We start from the raw sequence: 20,185 nt of genomic DNA, 5'->3' as shown, positions 1-20,185 counted from the left end.
GAGACCAATGGTTTAAATACAAACTAGAAATTGAGGACAGTTTATACATTAGTGCATTTTCCCCTTCCATTTGGAGAGAAGGTAGCCTAAAAAATACTTTAAAGATGTATCTGAAAATTACCTAAGATCATCTTTTGAGAAAGACTAGCTTCTGTCAGGGTTAAAGAAGAAAGTTCTTGCCCCACTTTTAAAAAATTATGAATTCTTTAATTATGTGCCAAATAAGTACTTTAATTTACATCAAAGACAATCAAAATATACAAAGCCAGCCTAGAGAAATAAGGCTAATAGGACTGCTGAATATAACACTTAGGATTTATTGGTATGCAGGCAGAAAATACTGAAACTCTAGTTATTTTATATTTTAAATTTACATTACCATTCCTATTGCATAATATACATAATTGTTGTAAGATTTTATGGTTGTATTGTCTATAATAAACAATGTATTGAGAAGTGCATACTGAAAAGTATTTTTACTCATGTGTTTCCCTATCCCAAAATTATACATTTACTGATTTTAGTTTACTATTTTTATCTCTTTTCCCCAAAAAGTTTGCCAATAACTTACTACTTGATTAAGTCTATGAAATAGTAATGTAATGATTTCTTTTTTTTCCTTTTTTATTTAGGAGAAATGCTGTGTCTCCAAGTATGAGCAATTGCTTAAGAGATTCTTTCAGCGACTATCATTGATAAATTATACCAATGAGCCTTGTTTTTAACCTTATCCAATCTCCTATGTAAGATCCAAAAATTACCATATAAGGTAGAATGGAGTAGCAGCAGAGAAAAAGTACACATACTTCATAATGACCAAATACACATATTGTTTAGACCTAGTTGTCTCTAAATAAATGTTGGTTAATAGGTTGATAACTACTTACCTCCCAGGCACAATGTAGAATTTAAATCCATTTTTCCTCACAGAATGTTCCCTAGCTTTCCTGAATCAGATTCTCCTAGTGTTTTGTGAAACCCTAGGAGGGCATAAGACTACACCTACTTGTTCAGAACAGGGGTGGAATCTAGCCATCCGTATTTATCTAAAAGTGCTCCAGTGCTTCTAATGCATTTTAAACTTTGAAAACCAATGATTTCGGGGTGCCTGGGTGGCTCACTCAGTTAAGGGTCTGCCTTTGGCAAAGGTCATGATCCTGGGGTCCTGGATCAAGCCCCACATCCAGTTCCCAGCTCAGCAGGGAGCTTGCTTCTCCCTCTCCCTCTGCCCCCCCCCAACCCCTCCACCACCCCCCCACTCCACTCACGCATGCACACTCTCTCTTGCTCTCAAATAAATAAATAAAATCTTGAAAACCACTGATTTCAAGATCTTTACCTTGATAGTTTCCTTTCAGGACCAAAAGCATACCACAAAATCTTTGCAATCTTTATTCCCTGAATTTCCATACCTTTCTAAAGAAATTATTCTGGAAGGATATAGCATAGTATACTGATTATTGACATATTGTTTTGGTAGTTAGCCAGTTATCAAGATTTATTGTACAGTGGGGTAAATATTGACCTCAGCATTGGCCTATCAGTTACCCATTAACTGCATCATCTTTTTTGCCTCAGCAGGAGACAGTGGATGGGTCTTTAACTGTGGCCACACTGATTTAACCATTTACCTGAAATATGTTAGAGGAATTGAAAGCAATACTATTGATGAGGAGAAGAGTAGAAAAATTTATGTAGCAAGATAAATGGCCAATATTTAAAAAAAATCAAATGTACTTGCATTTTATTAAAAAAAAACTTCATTCATAAAATTCAGATGATCAAACAAAAACAAAAACATACAAGAAAAATCTGAATATAGAGTTTATCTTTATGATGGAAGTATACCAATGTTTACAACAGAGGTCAGTGAATCTTTATGGAATGAACAAACCTATTTTCAAAGGAAATGTTGTTTGTTCCTATCAACAAATACAATACTGAGAGGTAGTCTTATAAGGGGAAAAGTAAAGATAAAGAAAGGAAAACAATGTCGTGATGGGTACTATGGGCTTCTGGCAGAGTCTCCCCAGGAACACGAAGAAAAGGACTCTTCATTTCAAGTAAATCTGAGTTGAATACTAGAAAGCTTACTGTAAGGGTTAAGGTGATGGAGCCCTGGAAGGTGGAACAGGGCAAGTGGAGTGGAAGCAGTAGAGATTGGAGTTGGATAGTATGACATCCCCAGCTCTGCCTTGTGCACCCTCAGACTTTCTTCAAACAAAACACAGCCATCCTTTCTGAAGAGACCGATGGTTCAGAGGGATGGTTTTTGTTTTGAGGCATTTGGGATTTTTTTTTGGGGGGGTGGGGAGTACTGGTTTTGAATTTTCTCCAACATTGATCCACCTTATCTTTTCTACATTAAACATCAGCCTAGCAGCCTCGATAATCTATAAACATCCTTTTGAAAAAAAGGTGCTTCTGAAACCTAGGGTATCATTCTCAAAAGTGCCTTGAATATTCCTCCAGGATGGCATTTCTCTCTGCTCTCTGCAGGAAGATCCCAACCTGCATGTGTGGCAGCATCATTTGTCCTCATGGTTCTTGAGGGGCATTTGGGAAACCTGATTTCATCTCTGGGTAGAGCTGCCACACAAGGAAGTGACCTACACATGACATGTCAAACAGTCACTGTATTGGGGAAAAGGCGAAAGCTGCCATGTCCCCTGGAAGTTTCCCCAGTGGTACTGGGCTAACTTCTTTGTGAGCTGCTCCCAATCATCAGTTTTTAGGAGGTATATTCCTGGCTGTCAAGCCCCAGTGCTGCCTCATTTACACAGATAAGGAGTTCTAATAAGATACTTCGGAAAGTCACTTATACCATAAGGTATTCACATTATCTCAAGACATTTCTATTTGGCTAATAGGAAATGAAAGTGTGGATTAATGCCTTTCGCATGTCATTAAAAAACTGAGAGGGAGAAGCCTCATTTTGGCCACCAGGGGCCTTCTTCTCATGTCTGTTCACTGCTGTCTCAGCTCATCGCCTTCAGTGCTTTCAAAAAGCTAAGGATGAATTTTGACTTCATAGAAAATGAGTTTAAACCAGAAAGTCCATGTGGTATCCAAACTTTGGATTACTGCCATAGCACGTTGCATTTCACCTTTGATTTAAAGATCGAGAACATGTGGCTTCCTAAAAATGAAAAATTCTTTTGCTCAATTCCCAAAAGGCTAATGCAATCAGCTGTTAAAGGAGAAATAAAAAGGCAGACACCAGAATTCCAAATAAGCCAAACTTCATACAATTGGGTCACTGATCACCTCTCCGTAACCCTGAGGAATCCGGGTAGCAAATAGGTCTCCTTCTCTCTTTAGCTGAACCCTGATCAGATGTATAATTGCTGGATATAGTTTTAAGTATAAATCCTACAGAATATGAAATTGGTGAAACTAATAACAAAATATGGTAAAGGTAACAATGAGTGATTAAGAACCAGGCATGGTGCCAAGCGTCTTATATGTAGGAGTTCATCAAATCCTACCAAACTTGGAAGGCAAGAACTAGTATGTTAGCCCATTTTAAAGATAAGGAAAGTTAAGTTGCTAACTTTAGTGAAAAAGGTGCTATTAGAGAAACAAGTAGTCTGAGTCTTTAGCCTACAGCTTTAGCTGCACTTTAAAAAATAAAGGTGATCAGCAATTAATTTTCTAAAGGGAATTTTTCCATTGGACAAATGCTTCAATATTTGCCTAAATAAAGGATTTCTCAAACGGTATCAAGATCCATATATAGATATTGAAACCTTTGCAGCTCTAACAAGCCCTTTCTGTCAGCAGATGGTGGGGACTCGGAAGAACAGCCTTGCTCAGCAGAGGTCAAACCACCTGAAGATGAAGTTTGAAAGTTTATTCAAGGACATTAAAATGCTCCTCCAAGGTTATAAGTCATGGAAAGTAGGAATGATGCCACTTAGAGATAAATGGCAGGGCTATATCAGGGTGGGGTTACACTGCTTTCTTACAGGAGGGGCTGCTTTTCATTTCAGTTAACATGCAAGTCATAACCTACATTTTCTTTTCTTTGAGATATTGTTTTAGTGGGTGGATTCAAGGCAAAGCTTCACCAAGTGAAAACTCACCCTTCTCTTTCTAGCTTCTAAATTGATGCCTACTCGCTCCTCTGAGCCCTGTTTTATGTACTACAAAGGACTGGAGATTTGTAGGCCATCTGCCACATGGGGAATGTAGCTCCTACCAAAGTCCATGCTCTTCATTTTCCCATCCTGGAGACCCTGTGCCTCGCCACAGCCAGCCATCCCAGCAAGGAAAACGGTCCCTGACTTCTCAGTTAAAGAGAAAGCCTTAGGCTGTGAGGAGAAGCAGGCCACCCAGCTTAATTAAGCCATTACAGTTTTTAGAGTTTTTTAAATACAGGCAATTTGAATATATAATTTAGCCTGAGCACAGCCTCATCCTATGTTTCCCTTGGTCTGCTCAGAACCAGATTGTTACGGACAACAGCTGGAGTAACCTTCTGGGAGGACAGAGTCAGTTCCTCATGGTCACTGTGGTCTCCACGATGGATTTATGAGGTGGCTTCTTCTCTTGGCTTGGCCCCAAAGTGGGGGGCTTGACCCCTTGAAATGCCAGGTACAGAGGTCAACCCCACAGACAATGCTGGGACGTTCAGCTTATCCCCCAATGTTCTCAGGAAGGATATACCACATGTTCTTCTGTAGAGAAGCCTACAGAATGGGCTTGGGGGAAGCATTGTCTCTAGGAAAATAATTCTCCACCTCAGCCTTGAGGTTAGCAAGAGGGAGCTAAGATCACAGTTTAATGTTCTTTAAGTTTGACTAGCAGAGGATGAGGTCAATCTAAAGCTCTCCTTGGGGGCAAGTATACATTTGGAGAAAGTGCAAGAAGTGCATCACTTATGCTGTGACCCTAACTCAGCACTTCCAGGATTAGGTGATTTTACTAGTTGATAGTGGTTTACTCCAACAGGGTAGAATATTTCTTGTTTAGCAGCATATTCAGCGCATTAGTTTTTATCTCAGATTAACTCTAATCCCTGCTGTCTTCAATACACAGAGATCAACAAATATATACATACATGGAGATGTTAAGAGAAATTTCGCTGTGCTCCCTCGGGCAGCATGTGTACTAAAATTGGAATGATACAGAAGATTAGCATGGCCCCTGCACAAGGATGACATGTCAATTCATGAAGCCATCAGGCATAAGCCCTGAAACTATGCAACTCTCAGAAAACATAGGCGGTAAACTCCTTGACATTGACCTTAGCGACGATTTTTTTTGGATTTCTCACCACAAGCAAAACCAACAAAAGCGAGATGAAATATGTGGGACCAAGTCAAACTGAAAAGCTTCTGCATAGCAAAGGAAACCAAGACAATGAAAAGACAACCTAGCAAATGGTTGTATCTGATAAGGGGCTAGTATTCAAGACTTATCAAGAATTCATGCAGGGGCACCTGGGTGGCTCAGTTGGTTAGGCGACTGCCTTCGGCTCAGTTCATGATCCTGGAGTCCCAGGATAGAGTCCTGCATCAGGCTCCCTGCTCAGCAGGGAGTCTGCTTCTCCCTTTGAGCCTCCCCCTTCTCATGCTCTCTTTCTCTCTCTCAAATAAATAAATGAAATCTTTAAAAAAAAAAAAAAGAAAAGAACTCAAGCAGCTCAATAGTCATAAAAACAGGCTGGTTAAAAAAATGGGCAGATGATCTGAATAGACATTTCTCTAAAGACGACATACAGACAACAGACACATGCAAAGGTGTTAGAAGTCACTAATTATCAATGAAATGCAAATCAAAACCACTAGATACCACCTCACATTTGTTAGAGAGGCTGTCAACAAGGAGACAAGAACTAAGTGTTGGGGAGGATGTGGAGAAAAGAGAAATTTAGCACATTGTTATGGAAATGTACACTGGTGCAGCCAGTATGGAAAACACTGTGGAGGTTCCTCAAAAAACTAGAACTAAAACTATCCTATGATCTAGCAATTCCACTTTCTGGATATTTATCTAAAAAAACCCACTAATTGAAAAAGATATGTACATCCATGTTCACTGCAGCATTATTACAATAGCCAAGTTATGGAAACAACCTCAGTGTCCACTGATGGATAAAGAATGTTTACATACATGCACGCACACTCACACACACATACACACATGCACACACATATATGATGGAATATTATTCTGCCACAAAAAAGAAGGAAATTGTGCATTATAGAAGAATTGTGCTGTGTTCTGTGTTTGCAGTGGAGAAAGTGTGCGGAGTGAGGATAAGTAAGTATCCTTTACTCTTGTTTAGGAAGTTAAATTCCAAAGAAACTTTCCCTGAAATATGTTAGCATACAATAGGTAAATTTTTGAGTATCTTATAATTATGCTAGTGTTCTCCCTACTTTTTTTTTTTTTTTAAGATTTAAAGATTTATTTGAGAGAGAGAGAATACAAGCCAAGTCGGGTGGAGCAGAGGGAGAAACAGGCTCCCCGCTGATCAGGGAGCCTGACTCAGAGCTCCATCACAGGACCCTGACCTCATAACCTGAGCCGAAATCAAAAGCCAGACGCTTAACCAACTAAGGCACTCAGGTGCCCCCAAGATGTGTATTTTTGAGGTGCACCTTACACATAGTAGCACTTGATAAATCCTTGTTTTGAATCATCCTTGATAAGAGGAACACTAAAAAGCAAAATCTATGGGATATAATGAAAGGAAAAAAATAATAGTGCAGATGGTCAGATCTAAAAGGATAGGGTAACTCAGTGATGCTCTGTCCCTCCTTTGCCAGCCCCAAGTTTTACCAATTCACATTTGAATCCTCTGAATTTCTTCAGTTCCTTGCGCCACATGGGAGAACATGCTGTATTTCCAAATGCACCCAACCAGCTATCCAAGCACCTTCAAAGTTGAGAGCCCTTGCTTTGAAATGAGCTCACCAACTCCCACAACTCCTGAGACTGAGGTTAGTGAGTGCTGCATGGTGTTATATATAGTAACTCCACGGCTTACAGCCAAATGCCATTGGTTCAATTACCCAGTACAGTGGTTCCCAAACTGTAGCAAGTATCAGAATCACCTGAAGGGCTTGTAAAAACAAGGTGCTAGATTCCACCCCCAGAGTTTCTGATTAAAGAGGTCTAGACTGGGACCCAAGAATTTCATTTCTAACAAATTCCCAGGTGCTATTGAGGTTGCTAGTGTAGGGTATGGGGACAACATTTTTGAGGACCTCTGGTCTAGGGGGCCCAATTGTTTTTTCAGATGAATAGGAGCTTTTCTAGAAACATCTGTCAGCAAAAGTCCTTGGCACTTCTGGCCTCAGTGAAGATTTGAGTAGGTGTAATAGGGGCATGGACTATGAGCAGGAGGTGAGAGGTCAAGTGCTTTAGATTTCTATTCCTTCCATCCTCAAGCTCTAGGGCTGAGAACTACAGGTGTTCTAGGTGCCCAGTGGGTTTTCAGGTAATTAAGCTTTTAAAGGATGAAGTCTGCCAGCTTGCAGTTTGAAGGCAAGCAGCCAAAAACTTGTGAGAGAAAAAAGATATGGCCTTAAGGTGCTTGCCCAGAAGCTTTGAATTTATCTGATCTAACCAGGTCATGACTTGAGGGGGATGAAATTCTGCTTGTTAAAATAATCACTTACATTTCCTAACATTTGGGGAGAAGACCTCAGGGAAAGGTAGTTCTCTTTAAACTGCAGATTTGTGGATTGCATCCCCTCACAGGTGTAGCCCTTGGAGACTATGTAATTAAGAAAATGGAATAGTATAGGAACATCTGCGTACAGAGTTAAGATGATTGGAATGACTCACACATCTGTCATAGAGGAACTGATGTTAGGCATATATAATCATAGCTTGATTATCAAACTATCCTAAATAGAAATAGAAATGGGATACAAAGTAAAGAGAGCTTTCTGAGCTAAGGGTTAAAGGACAAATAGAAAGCAGGTGTTCCTAAACAGAGCTTTACTGTTGCATTTATCTGCACTACTCAAGTAATTTAGAAAGAGATGCGTTCATTGTATAGTCTTTTTGGAAGCATTGTTTTATTTCTCATCCTTGTTCTCCTTTCCCTTTTCAATTTTACAGATACAACCTGAGTCCCTACTATGTGCAAAACAGTGTACTAGATGTTTTGTTGGATACAAACATAAGTAGGACATGTAAGCCTCTACTCTCTCGTAAGAGGCTATAATGCTTGTCAAATTACAAAGTGTAGTAGAAAGCCACCAACACACAGAGAGAGGTACAAAAGGTATTATTTGAGTAATGTGGAGGAGGGGTTATCATGAGTTCCTCTTACAAAAACCCTTCATTAAGAGAATCACCCCAACTCAACAAGAGGCTCGATGAGACAAGAACCATAACTGTTGGTATCAGTTAAATTAATGATGCATTTTCCACATTGACCCCATAATTAGTAAGAGAACCAGATAGTCCAAGATTCAGAAATAGAAGATTATATACCCTCCTCCTTAAAATTAATCCCATGACCCTGAGCTTTGAGTCACACAGGTACCCTAATCCCTTAGCCAATGTCTTCAGACTACAGCCTGTTAGACTCTGATCTAGTCCCTTGACCTACGTACCCGGGCTGTATGTATGCTCTTAACATGTTTTGTCTTTATATTCTTCCTTCCTGTGGATGCAGAATCTCTTTATTGCTTTTATACTGTCCAGGATGTCTCTTCTATTTCTTTCTTTGAAAAGCAAGCTATAACACTTTCTTCCCTCAGAAACAAAACTTGAATTCAATTGCTTTTTCATGAGGACTAAAATGTACAATCCTAAATACAAATGTTAGGGGATACTTGGAGTCCCCTTATAATTTGGGATATCTGGAGTCCTGAAAAAACAGTGATAGAGGATGCATGTAAGCCCTCCAGCATACCTTGTAACTGTGTGTTCAAGGGAGCTGGGATTTTTTAAAGTATTTATTTATTCATTTGTTTGTTTATTTATTTATTTAGAGAGAGAGAGAGGGAGAGAGAGAGAGCAGGGAAAGGGGCAGAGTGTGAGGGAGAAAGACAATCCCAAGCAGATTCTGCACTGAGTGTGGAGCTGAATGCGGGGCTTGATCTCATGACTCCAAGATCATGACCCTGAGATCATGACCTGAGAGGAAATCAAGAGTCGACACTTAACCAACTGAGACACCCAGGTGCCCCAAGAGAGCAGAGATTTGAAGAAGACTTCAAATGGTTGGTAGCATTTGAAATCATTTTAAAGCAAATTGTGGTGGGGATATTTGTATAATAAAATAGGCTTATGCATAAAGTATGGTGTTTTTTTCTAGACACTGAGAGTATTGTAATATTTACCTCATCTACCCTTCATGTGTGGGCTGTCCAAATGACCGGCAACTCAATCTAAGCCCAAAACTTCTGTCCCTGCTCCTTGGGGCATTGACATCATCCGTTTGATCAGTTCATTCTGTTTCTAGTGTTCAATTTAAAAAAAAACAATAATAAATAAGTCTCACTTTTGAACATTCTACATAGGGTTTTAATTTTCTTGCACCATTTTAGGAATTGGATTAAATGTTAGTCAATTGAAAATCTTTTTTGGAATGGAGTTAGGATAATTACAAAGTTTTGTACAGGGAGAAGTTTGTGTGGAACTGGTCTCCTTCTCAATTACATTGTTATTTTTGAGGAAAGAGGGCAAGTGATTTTTTTCATTAGCTAGCTCAGTGACCAACACTGTCAGCTGGCTGGACAATTTCCAATAATTAAAATTGTTTCCCAAGTATACCCTGATAATCAACCACAAAAATATCATCAGTGATCCTCCCATGTTCATTTTGTTAAAGATCAGTTAGGGATAGTCCCCGACCTTAGAACTGAACACATGGAATGATATCTTACCACCTAATTTATCACAACATATTCTTGTGTGATAAAAGATGTCATCCAAATGACATAGTTTCTGCAAGTTATGTGCCGTGGGCATAGTCCTCAGAAATGGAGTTGAGGAGAAGGACCAGATCCAGCGATGTTACCCATCAGTGAACTCCTCCTTCCTATTCAGCTGCACTGGATCACTTCATTTTGAGTACCATGGCTACTCCATCAGTAGGATTCAAGAGAGAGCCTGAAGCATTCAAAAGATTGACTCAGCACCCCTAGTGCCCTTGCTTTCTCGTGCACTGGTGAAGAACTGGGTCTCAGACCAAGAGCTTTTCTCAACCCCCCATACTTACAGCTTCACCCTAATTATATGCCTTGAAAGCATCAAGGTAATTTCATTACACCCTTTGACTCTATTCAAGCCAGTCACAGGAAGAAACCCCAGGCTCCTAGGTCATGTCCTAGCATAAGCCACTCACTATCCTTTCACTTGGATAATAGGAATAGCCACTGAACTATTCTCCCTTTTTTCACTTTCTTCTTAACAGTTACTACACAGAGCATCCAGAGTGATCCATTTAGAACAAAGTCACCTATGCCTTTGCTCAAAACTCTCCATGGCTTTCTCTCCTTGAATGTAAGATCCATAAGGCAGAGATCTATGTTTTTCTTTGTAATGTCTCCTGTTGTCTGTACAAAGCATAAAACAGCATCTAGTGAGCACCCAGAAAATATTTATCAGATAGATAGATAGATGATAGATAGATTAGATGATAGATAGATAGATGATAGATAGATGATAGATAGATAGATGATAGATAGATAGATAGATAGATAGATAGATAGATAGATAGATAGATGATAGATAGATAAGGGACATTTCCTCTTCTCAATGCTGCCTTCTACTGACTTGGTTCAAGTCCTTATTATCTCACTTGGCTTATTTTTTCTGTATTTATACAGTAGTATGTGCCTATAGTTCTATAAAAACTAGAAAACACAAATAAAAATAAAGAAGAAAATAAAAGTTATATAGAGTCCCATCATCCAAAGTTAACAGTTTGGTATATATTCTTCTAAGTATGTCCTGTAGTAATAGTGTCTGCCATTATAGCCCGTCCCCGATCATACTCCTATATCAACCACAGCCTCAATGTTGCCACCAGTTGCATTGGTTTCCTGTGGCTGCCATAACAAATTATCACAAACTGGTGGTTTAAAACAAGATAAATTTATTTGCTGACACTTCTAGAGGTCAGAAGTCAAGGTGTTGGCAATCTTATGTGACCTCTGGGACTCTAGGAGAGAATCCCTCCTTTACCTTTCCAGTTTCTTATGGTTGCTAGCTCCCTTGGCTTATAACTACATCTCTCTGATATGCCTTCACATCGACGTCTCTTGTATGTGTCTGTTCTGCTCTGTCTCTTAGAAAGATTCTGGTCATTGGATCTAGTCTCTACCCAGATAATACAGAATAAACTCATCTCAAGATCCTCAACTTAATTACATCTGCAAAGACTCCTTTTTTGAATAATATCACATTCACAGATCTTAAGGATTTGATGTAGACATATATATGTGTGTGTGTGTGTGTGTGTGTGTATCCCCCCCCCTTTGGGAGGGGTCATGTGTCACCATTCAACCTACTACAGCAGCATTAAATTCCTAAAACAACATAAATCTCTCTGTGACTATTGTGGGTTAAAAATCCTTCAGTGGTTCCCCGCTGCCTAAGTATTCCAGACTTCTTTGCATGGCATGAAAAGCATTTATGATCTGAACCCTGCCTAATCCTCCAGGAAAACAAGCTTCATAATGGCAGACAGTCCTCCGTGGCCACTCCACCCCAGTGATGTCTAAAGAGACAAATAGAATATGGGGGATCCTTGGGAAAACTGGACTGCTTCCTAATCAGACAGCTGGAAGTACAGAATATGGAGATTTGGTATTTTGTGTAAATGTGACAATTTGAATTCATCAGTGGGTCAGAGCACGGATCATGGAGATTAGTTTACACTTGTGTTTTTCATCACCTGGAACAATACTTGACATTAATAAATTATTAATATATTTCGTTGAAAGGAGTGAATGGATGCAAGCATTGAATTCACGGTTCAAGGACTCAAATTCTTTTTCCCACCCAGTGTTTGCCTTTCTGCTGCCCCTCCTAGCTCAAGTTGTTTTCTACACATTTGCTTTTGAATCTCTCTTTTAGAAGAGTATTCTTATTTATGTCTCACTGAATTAATTTCTCCAAAAAAGGAGCCCATTATTCCTGCCTCTCTCTATTGTTCAGATGTTGTATCAGTGCAGGATGATAGGAGCCAAGGTAGAAGCTATGCTAAGTGACAAAGTGTGAAGTGTGAAATTCACATGTATTACTTAGTCATTTTCTCTCTTCTGTCTCTTTTTCCTAATGCATTAAAGGTAATAGTCTGAATCAAGCCTCTGCAGTTGTTTACTCCTTTCTGACTGAATTAGCTGGGGCAGTTCAGTCTCTCTGATTTATTGTTGAGTCTCATCTACTTTCCATTGCTTTCGGGCATATTTTTTTTTCTTTCATTCTCTTAAAAAAATTAAAATTGCCCACAGTCCTCCTCCATGGTTACTTGGTTTGACAAATTTATCAGAAAATGTAGAGAATGGCTTAGAGTAGATTGTGTTAGCTCTGGTGTATTTGTGATGCAAGATCATTAAGCTTACAGGAAATTTTTCTGAGATGGTGAGCAACAAAAGCCCAGAAGGAAGCAGAGCAGGAGCCGGATACAAGGGCAAGTGGGGGAGGGGGGGGGGTCTGTCCCAGTGCAGACAAAAATGGGGGGTGCAGGATATTTTCTTTTGAGGATTTCAAAACAATAATACTACCAAATAATGTCAGTCTACTTTTTTTTTAATTTACAGTTTACTTTTTTAGAGAAGTTTTAGTTTCACAGCTCAGTAGAGGGAAAGGTTTAGAGATTTCCCATATGTCTCCTATATGTCACAGCTTCCCCATTTATCAGCATCCCCCACCAGAGTGGTACATTCATTACAACTGATAAGCCTATAATGACACATCATAATCATCCAAAGTCCATAATTCATATTATGGCTCACTCTTGTCTTCTATGGGTTTGGGTATTCTATGTCTAATAATCTATCCATCATTATGGTATCACACAGAATTTTTCACTGCCCTAAAAATCCTCTGTGCTCTGCCTATTTAATCCTCCACCGCCCTCACACCCATCCCTGGAAACTAAATCCGTTTTATGCTTTCCAGCATGCCATATAATTTGAATCATACAGTATGTAGTCTTTTCAGATTGGCTTCTTTCATCTAATAATAATAATAGAGCATGTTCAGTTTTGTAAGAAAGTGCCAAACTGTTTCCAAAGCATACCATTTTGCATTCCCAAAGTAATGAAAGAGAATTCCTGTTACCCACATTCTCGCCAGATCTGGTGCTGTCACTGTTCTGAATTTTGGCCATTCTAATAGGCATGTAGTGGTATCTCTGTCTCCTTTTAATTATCGCTGTGAACCAATAACTCTAAACAATGTCAGTGATAAAACATTCCTTCACAGAAAAAAAAAAAATGTATTTTGTTGGTCTAAGTTTTAAGCAATTATTCCAGTTATTGCTACATTTTAAAATATAGGTATAAGATCCAAATTAGTATATATTTATTATTCTTTAATAAACATTGTGTTCTACATGGAAGGTAATCATACTAACCTACCCACATTAGTTTTGTTTTTAATGTTCAGAATAGTTTAAGATTGCTGCAGGCACAGTGCTTCTCTAAGGCTTATAGCACTATAGAGTTCTGCATTTAAAAAATAGATTCAAAATAATGATAGTTCAGTGACTATAAAGACCAAGATACAGAACTTGAGTTGGTTTAATTCTGTCATTGTATTTGACCACTTGGAACTTTTTGTGTTCAAAATTTTTCTACTGAAGAAACACTTAAAAGTTGAAAAAATATCAATTTGGAAGAAAAAGACATGGAAATTATTATAATTTCTGGAATTTACTATATGGGAAGGAATTTTTATGACTGGCAAACTTACCCTGGAGTTTAAGATTTTTATTAATTATTTGTCTATTGCTTCATGTGAAAGAAACTTTTGAAACTAACATTAATAAAATGTTTTCTTCAACTATCAATAAAGACAGATTTAGATCAACAAATCTGACTATATTATCTACTGAATAAGAATGTGCAAAAAGGATCAATTTAGATGAGATCATTTACTAATTTGTAAGGTATAAAACCAGAAACTGTCATATTATTATTCATTACTGCATCCAATATGTAGGTATACAAATTCTCCCTTTGTCTAAAAACATAAACTAATGTACTTAAAATTGTTATTTTTTTCTTCTTTAACATTATATTATTTTTCATTATTTGTTAACTAGCATGATTACATATATGAATTTCAATAAAGGAGAATATCATTTTGCATTTTCTTCCCCTCTCCCAGCTAGTATTATCTCTGACTAATCTTTTCATTTCATGATTATTATTGAAAATCTGTTGTTGTATGGAAGAGGCAAATGTTAAAAAAAATGAACTCTTCTGACTTTCAGGTATGCTGGGAACTTAAGCAGTGAGGTTAACTTGGTTGCTAAAAATGTTGAGCTAGGAAGGTAGAGGTTTCAAAGAATATCAGCCACAGGGAAGGAATTTTAAGAACATACCAACCTAAATTCAGTAAGAAAGAGCCAACAGTGAGCTATGTCAGGATCTTTCATTTCTTTTTTTTTTTTAAAGATTTTATTTATTTATTTGAGAGAGAGAGAGCACATGAGAGGGGGGAGGGTCAGAGGGAGAAGCAGACCCCCTGCTGAGCAAGGAGCCCGATATGGGACTCGATCCTGGGACTCTAGGATCATGACCTGAGCCAAAGGCAGTCGCTTAACCAACTGAGCCACCCAGGTGCCCAGGATCTTTCATTTCTTATTTGAGGCCCCACCTCTACATAAATGATTATCTCCAGGACCCTATCTCTCTGATGGTGTCATCCTATTTCATTCTATAGTACAAAACTTTTGGGAATCTTGTTCCAGTAACCAAGTGGCTTTAGGTTGCCTGCCTACAAATGCATTGGTCTCTAATTTTGAGACAATTGAAATCATTTGGTAAATATAGAATATTAATATATGAACAGGAATATTTAAGTTAATGGTGGGTCTTTCTTTTAATCAAGACTAAAGGAAAATTGGGTGCCTGGGTGGCTCAGTTGGTTAAGTGTCTGCCTTCAGCTCAGGCCATGATCCCAGGGTCCTGGGATTGAGCCCCGCATCGGGCTACTTGCTCAGCAGGGAGTCTGCTTCTCCCTCTCCCTATGCCTGCCACTCTCCCTGCTTGTGCTCTCTCTTTCTGTCAAATAAATAAATAAAATCTTTATATTAAAAAAAAGACTAAGGGAAAATTAATGGAAGATATTTTTTTTTATACATTGTTGATGTGTCTGTAAGTGAGTAGTTGGTAGTAAATAGTTTCTAATTGAGAATTGCTCTCTATATTCCAGCAAGGTGGGACAGATTCATCTAACACCTCCTTTGAAAACTTGGAAATGCTTCATGAAGGGTCTAATGTGGTGGGTAAGATGCTGAAGACACCTATCCCCTATGTCAGTAACTACCTGAGTTACTTCAAAAATAATCCTAATACTTGGCTGGGTTTTAGAAGAGCTAATGAATATAAACAAATGGCTTGTCAGCATCTGGGAGGAATCAGCTGAAAGAATTTGCTAAATCTACAAAACAAGTAAATCTTTGCTTAAGACTTGCACATGCCATTAATTAAACATTTTTATTGTGTGGCTTGTTTCTGTTTTTTGTTTTTTTTTTAAGGGAAAAGAAACATTTTCCATTATGTGAACAGGTCTATAAATAATGAATGGATTATCCAATTTTAGCTGAATGTCAACAAATTTTAGCTAGATTCTGCATAAACACACTGCCATTTTACTGCCTGTCATTAAAAGAAAAGGGTTTTAACACTTTGCTAAAGGAGGCCACAAACAAGAGAGGGAACATAGGAGCTAGAGAGCATTGGTTAAAAGGCAAACCACTGAAACATTTTTCCATATCTGAAATATGTACCAGTTTTTTTCTTCCAAGGTCCAAGTACAGAGCTTGACTGTGAAATTTCATCAAGGTAACTCCAGAGACTGTTTTAAGCACTATAAGACATATGAAGTAAGTTCCTTGAGGACAAAGATTAAGTTAGGTTGTTCTCAATTATATGCTCTATTACTTATCATCATTACCACCATTGTTTGCCCAAGTCAACTGTCTTGCTCTCGATAGATGCTTAATGATAATTCTAATAGCCAATAAATATATATATTCACCATGAACCATACTTTGTGCTAAACACTTTAAATACTTTGTTTTATTTAGTTCTTACAACAAACCTATGAGTTAGGCAGGATTGTTATGCTCTCTTAACAATTCATGAGAAACAGTTGCTTTATAAGCTTGTACCAATTAAGATAACCTTTAGATCTAAGAATCTGACTCAGGATTCAAAAATAAGTTGATCTAACTTATCAATACATGGCTAAGATTTATTATATAACAGTCAATAAATACTTTTTCCACTGCTCCTCAATGTCCACCCCAGTTGCCCAGAACTCCCCACAGTGATCTCTTGCTTGAGTCGGTTCTTCCATTTTCCCTCAATTTTCTCACTACTCCTAGAATCCAGAACAAGTATATAAACTTATATACAAGTATATATTTATAAACTATGGCTTAGAAATGTCCTATAAAATGGTAGTTCTAGACTGTTAGAAAAGTCTATACTCTTCTGTTAATGCCTGCCAGCTAATACAGCAAGATGGTAGGAAGAACTTTCTTAAAGGCAAGTTCTGGAGTTGGTCCTCATTAATGTCACTTCTATTTATTTAGGGATTCTTACAGGTAACAACTTGAATTATTTAAAACAACTTAATGAGGATTACTTAATGCAATGTGGAGTGTCACATTTCTAAGTCTACACAGTTTGAACTCATGTACATCATGGTTAGTATTATTACTAAAACACTAACATATTTTATTGGAACCTAACATTTTCTTGAATGCTTACTATACACTAGTGAGCACTTTACATGAATTAAATGATCTAATCCTTTGAATAACCTAAAATCCTAGTATCTTCTTAAATTTATAGCTAAGGAAGACACAAAGACAAGGCCAGCCTGTAGTGAATAACCTTCAGGAGTAAGATAATTCCCGAGCTGTGAGGAGCATTGGTGACTGGCTGCTCACAGCTGAGTTCGTCTCTGAGCAATATCCTCAGCAGAGAAAGCATAAAGCCCCAAATCATCTCCGTTCCTGAGAGGTAGCCTACAGCCAATGCCTTAAGGCCTATAAAAATCTGCCCCGCCACCCTTACCTTAAGAGATGCATTTGTGAAGATTTGCCCCAGCTCTGGAGCTCCTAATGAAATTGGCTGAGGTCTTGTTGCAAATGCATCACAGCCCAACTCTTCCTTCTGCCCAATCCTAGTGCCTTCACACCCTATAGGTGTCATTCCCAGGGGCACTCCCTAATAAACTTCTTGCACTTGAATCTCCTCAGAGTCTATTTTTGAGAAATTTACCTAAGACATTTGGTAGCAGAAGTGGCCCAAGGGAAAAAAAACTCTTCAATGGGCTTTAGACATGAATTAGCCATCTCGCTGGCAATAAAAAGCCCTAGTGTTTGGTGGAGGAATGACCAACTCTTACAAGCTATAACAACACAATTGTTAACACTTTCTAAGTAATGATTTGGACCAGAAACTGGTGGAAGGGAGTGTTGGTAGCAGCAATATGAGAAGATCTGGTAAATACTAATTATAATGACAATGTAATCTGATGGCTTCTGCTTAGTGCCCAGGATGTATTGCAGAAAGACAATAGAAGATTGAGAATGATTAATCACTAGCTGAAAGGGAAGTTAAAGGGTCTCATTGGCAGCATATAAAGAGACTTAATCTTTGTGCCTGAAGGAGGAAAACTGAGGCTCCCTTTTGGGACTTAAATTTTAAGAGTAGTAGAACACCACTGAAGGTTGACTTATCAACCTTAGCTAATCAGCTATGCAAAGGTAGGGGACCTAGTTTGAAAGAAATGGGATCCTGAGACTTGACACAGGGCTATCTGGGTCTATGCACTCAAAAACCTTGAAACCACAGATTCCCTCTAAACATTCTTCACTTGTAGAAGTGGCCCATTCTTCCCAGTTCAAGACCAGAGCTCTCCCCTCGTCTGAAGAAAATTCAGGGGCCCTGCCTTGCAGGATTTACCTCCAGCTCCCTTCCCAGCTGGCCATCAGATCAAAAGCTAGAGTCAAATCACCATATAACCTGGCCAGAGTACTGCTGGATCTTCTAGGGGAGAAAGGGATTATATCCTGAAGGAGTTTCAGGATATAACCAACATGTAGCAGCTGGAGCCAGAAGAAAACATATGGGACAGGATTCTGAGGATGCTAGATTAATAAGGGCAGAACACAGAACTGGATAATGGAGTTTATTGATATGTGAGCACTTTCCTGTGGTACAAGATTTAATACCTGGTAAGGATTTCAAGAGATGCTGCCAATGTGGTAGGATGACTCCTAAAGAATCTTTTAAAACTGATGTAGAAATCCCATAACTGGCTAGAATAAAAGATGGTACTGAAAGAATCAAAAGACTTAGAGAATGAGCATGCTCTAATGGATATATATTTAAGGTTGGTAGATATACCAGTTAAGTGATTCAGCAGGAGACCCCACAAGGTATTCCCTGTACTACAGTGATAGGGAATGTGCTAAAAAAAAAGAATCATTAAGTATCATTGAGAAGCTCAGTGGTGGTTGTCCTCCATAGGCCAGGGCTTAAAACAGAAGTTGCTGTTACACAGCTGGATTCAGTAATAGCAATAGTAGAGGCTAGTTGGTAGAATTTTCATTAAAAGAAAGGTCAGCACAAATACTATAAGGAGCATATCAGTCTGCTCAGGATGCATAATGGAATACCATGAACTGGGTAACAGAAATTCATTTTCTCATAGTTCTTGGAGACAGGAGTCCAAAATCAAGGTATGAGCAGAGTTGGTTTCTGGTGAGGTCTCTCTTCCTGGCTTGCAGGGAGACTCCTTCTGTGCCCTCACATTGCCTTTCCTCTGTGCATACACAATCCTGCTGTCTCTTTCTCTTCTCATAGGGACACCTGTCCTATCACATTAGGGCTTGACCCTTATGACCTCATTTAACATTAAGTACCTCCTGAAAGGCCATATCTTCCAATATGTTCACATTGGAAGCTAGCGCTTCAACATATGAATTTGGAGGGGACACAATTTTATCCATAACAGTAAACATCTAGGCTAGCCACTATGTCGTCTGACTATATAGAAAGCTATGAAAGTGGCTAATAGACCATGGCATCCTGGTAGACCTGTTCAGATTCTGGAGGTAGCATATTTCATACTTAGAAATACTCTTCTGACCCATTTCCAGGTGATGCAAAAGATATTAGCTGGGTTTCAAAATAAGAAGGAGGTCTCTAATGGGTTTAGGCTATTGTATAAGTAGTTCTGCTACTTGGGCTATAAATCCTGCAGATCTTATGGTATTAGAAATATCTATAATGGGAAAAGATGTCATATGGAATTTTGGGGAGGCTATAATAGGAGAATCAGAATATAGCATGGGGCAGCACCAGTAGTATTCTGAAATCCTGACAAATGGGCTGCAAGTAACCTTGTGTCCATAATTTTCTATCATGAGCTGGGTTCTATCAGACCCACCAAGTTGTAAGATAGATAAATCTGGGAGAGGGCATAAGTAAGCTGCACAAGCAGGTGGTCCAGACCCCATATCAACCACCAATATTACATGGGTTCCTCTCCTTTAGCCCACCTCTGTGGCTACATGGGGGAATCACTTACCACCACGTGACAGAAGAGGAACAAAGCCAAATTTCAGCTACACTCAGCAGTGACACTAAAAGGGAAAAGGGAGGTAAAATACTCCCAGTGCTCAAAGCTTTGGCTGGTATAGTTTTTTCCTCTTTATATGGATAGAGAAGTGTCCTGGGAGAAGAATATACACAGTGATAATGGACAATGACAAATAATTTGTCTTGTTGCTCAGGACTTTGAAGAAAAATTATTCAAAGATTGGGAACAAAGAATTCAAATAAGAGAAATGTGGATGGACCTATGAGAGTAGGCACGAAGTGCAGGGACCATGATGATCTTGATGTCACATGTTAATGCCAACACTAATCAGAGGACATCTGTCATAAAACAGACACCAAACAACCAAGTAGACAGAATAACTTGGCCAGTCTCTATATTTGGTCACGCTGTG

The 20,185-nt window shown here is 38.7% G+C and overlaps 1 non-coding gene across 1 annotated transcript; it reads left to right on the top strand.

The window, feature by feature from the left end:
• The first annotated feature begins 5,088 nt into the window (after positions 1–5,088).
• On the top strand, positions 5,089–5,193 carry LOC117998963. The gene has a single exon (XR_004676172.1). It is a non-coding gene; the product is annotated as a U6 spliceosomal RNA (small nuclear RNA).
• The last annotated feature ends 14,992 nt before the right edge of the window (positions 5,194–20,185 follow it).

This window comes from Mirounga leonina, unplaced genomic scaffold, assembly GCF_011800145.1.
Source record: "Mirounga leonina isolate KUSES-001 unplaced genomic scaffold, KU_Mleo_1.0 Mir_114, whole genome shotgun sequence".
In the NCBI taxonomy this organism is placed as follows: domain Eukaryota; kingdom Metazoa; phylum Chordata; class Mammalia; order Carnivora; family Phocidae; genus Mirounga; species Mirounga leonina.
The sequence above is the reverse complement of the archived record's forward strand: the minus strand, read 5'-3'. Positions and strand labels throughout refer to the sequence as shown.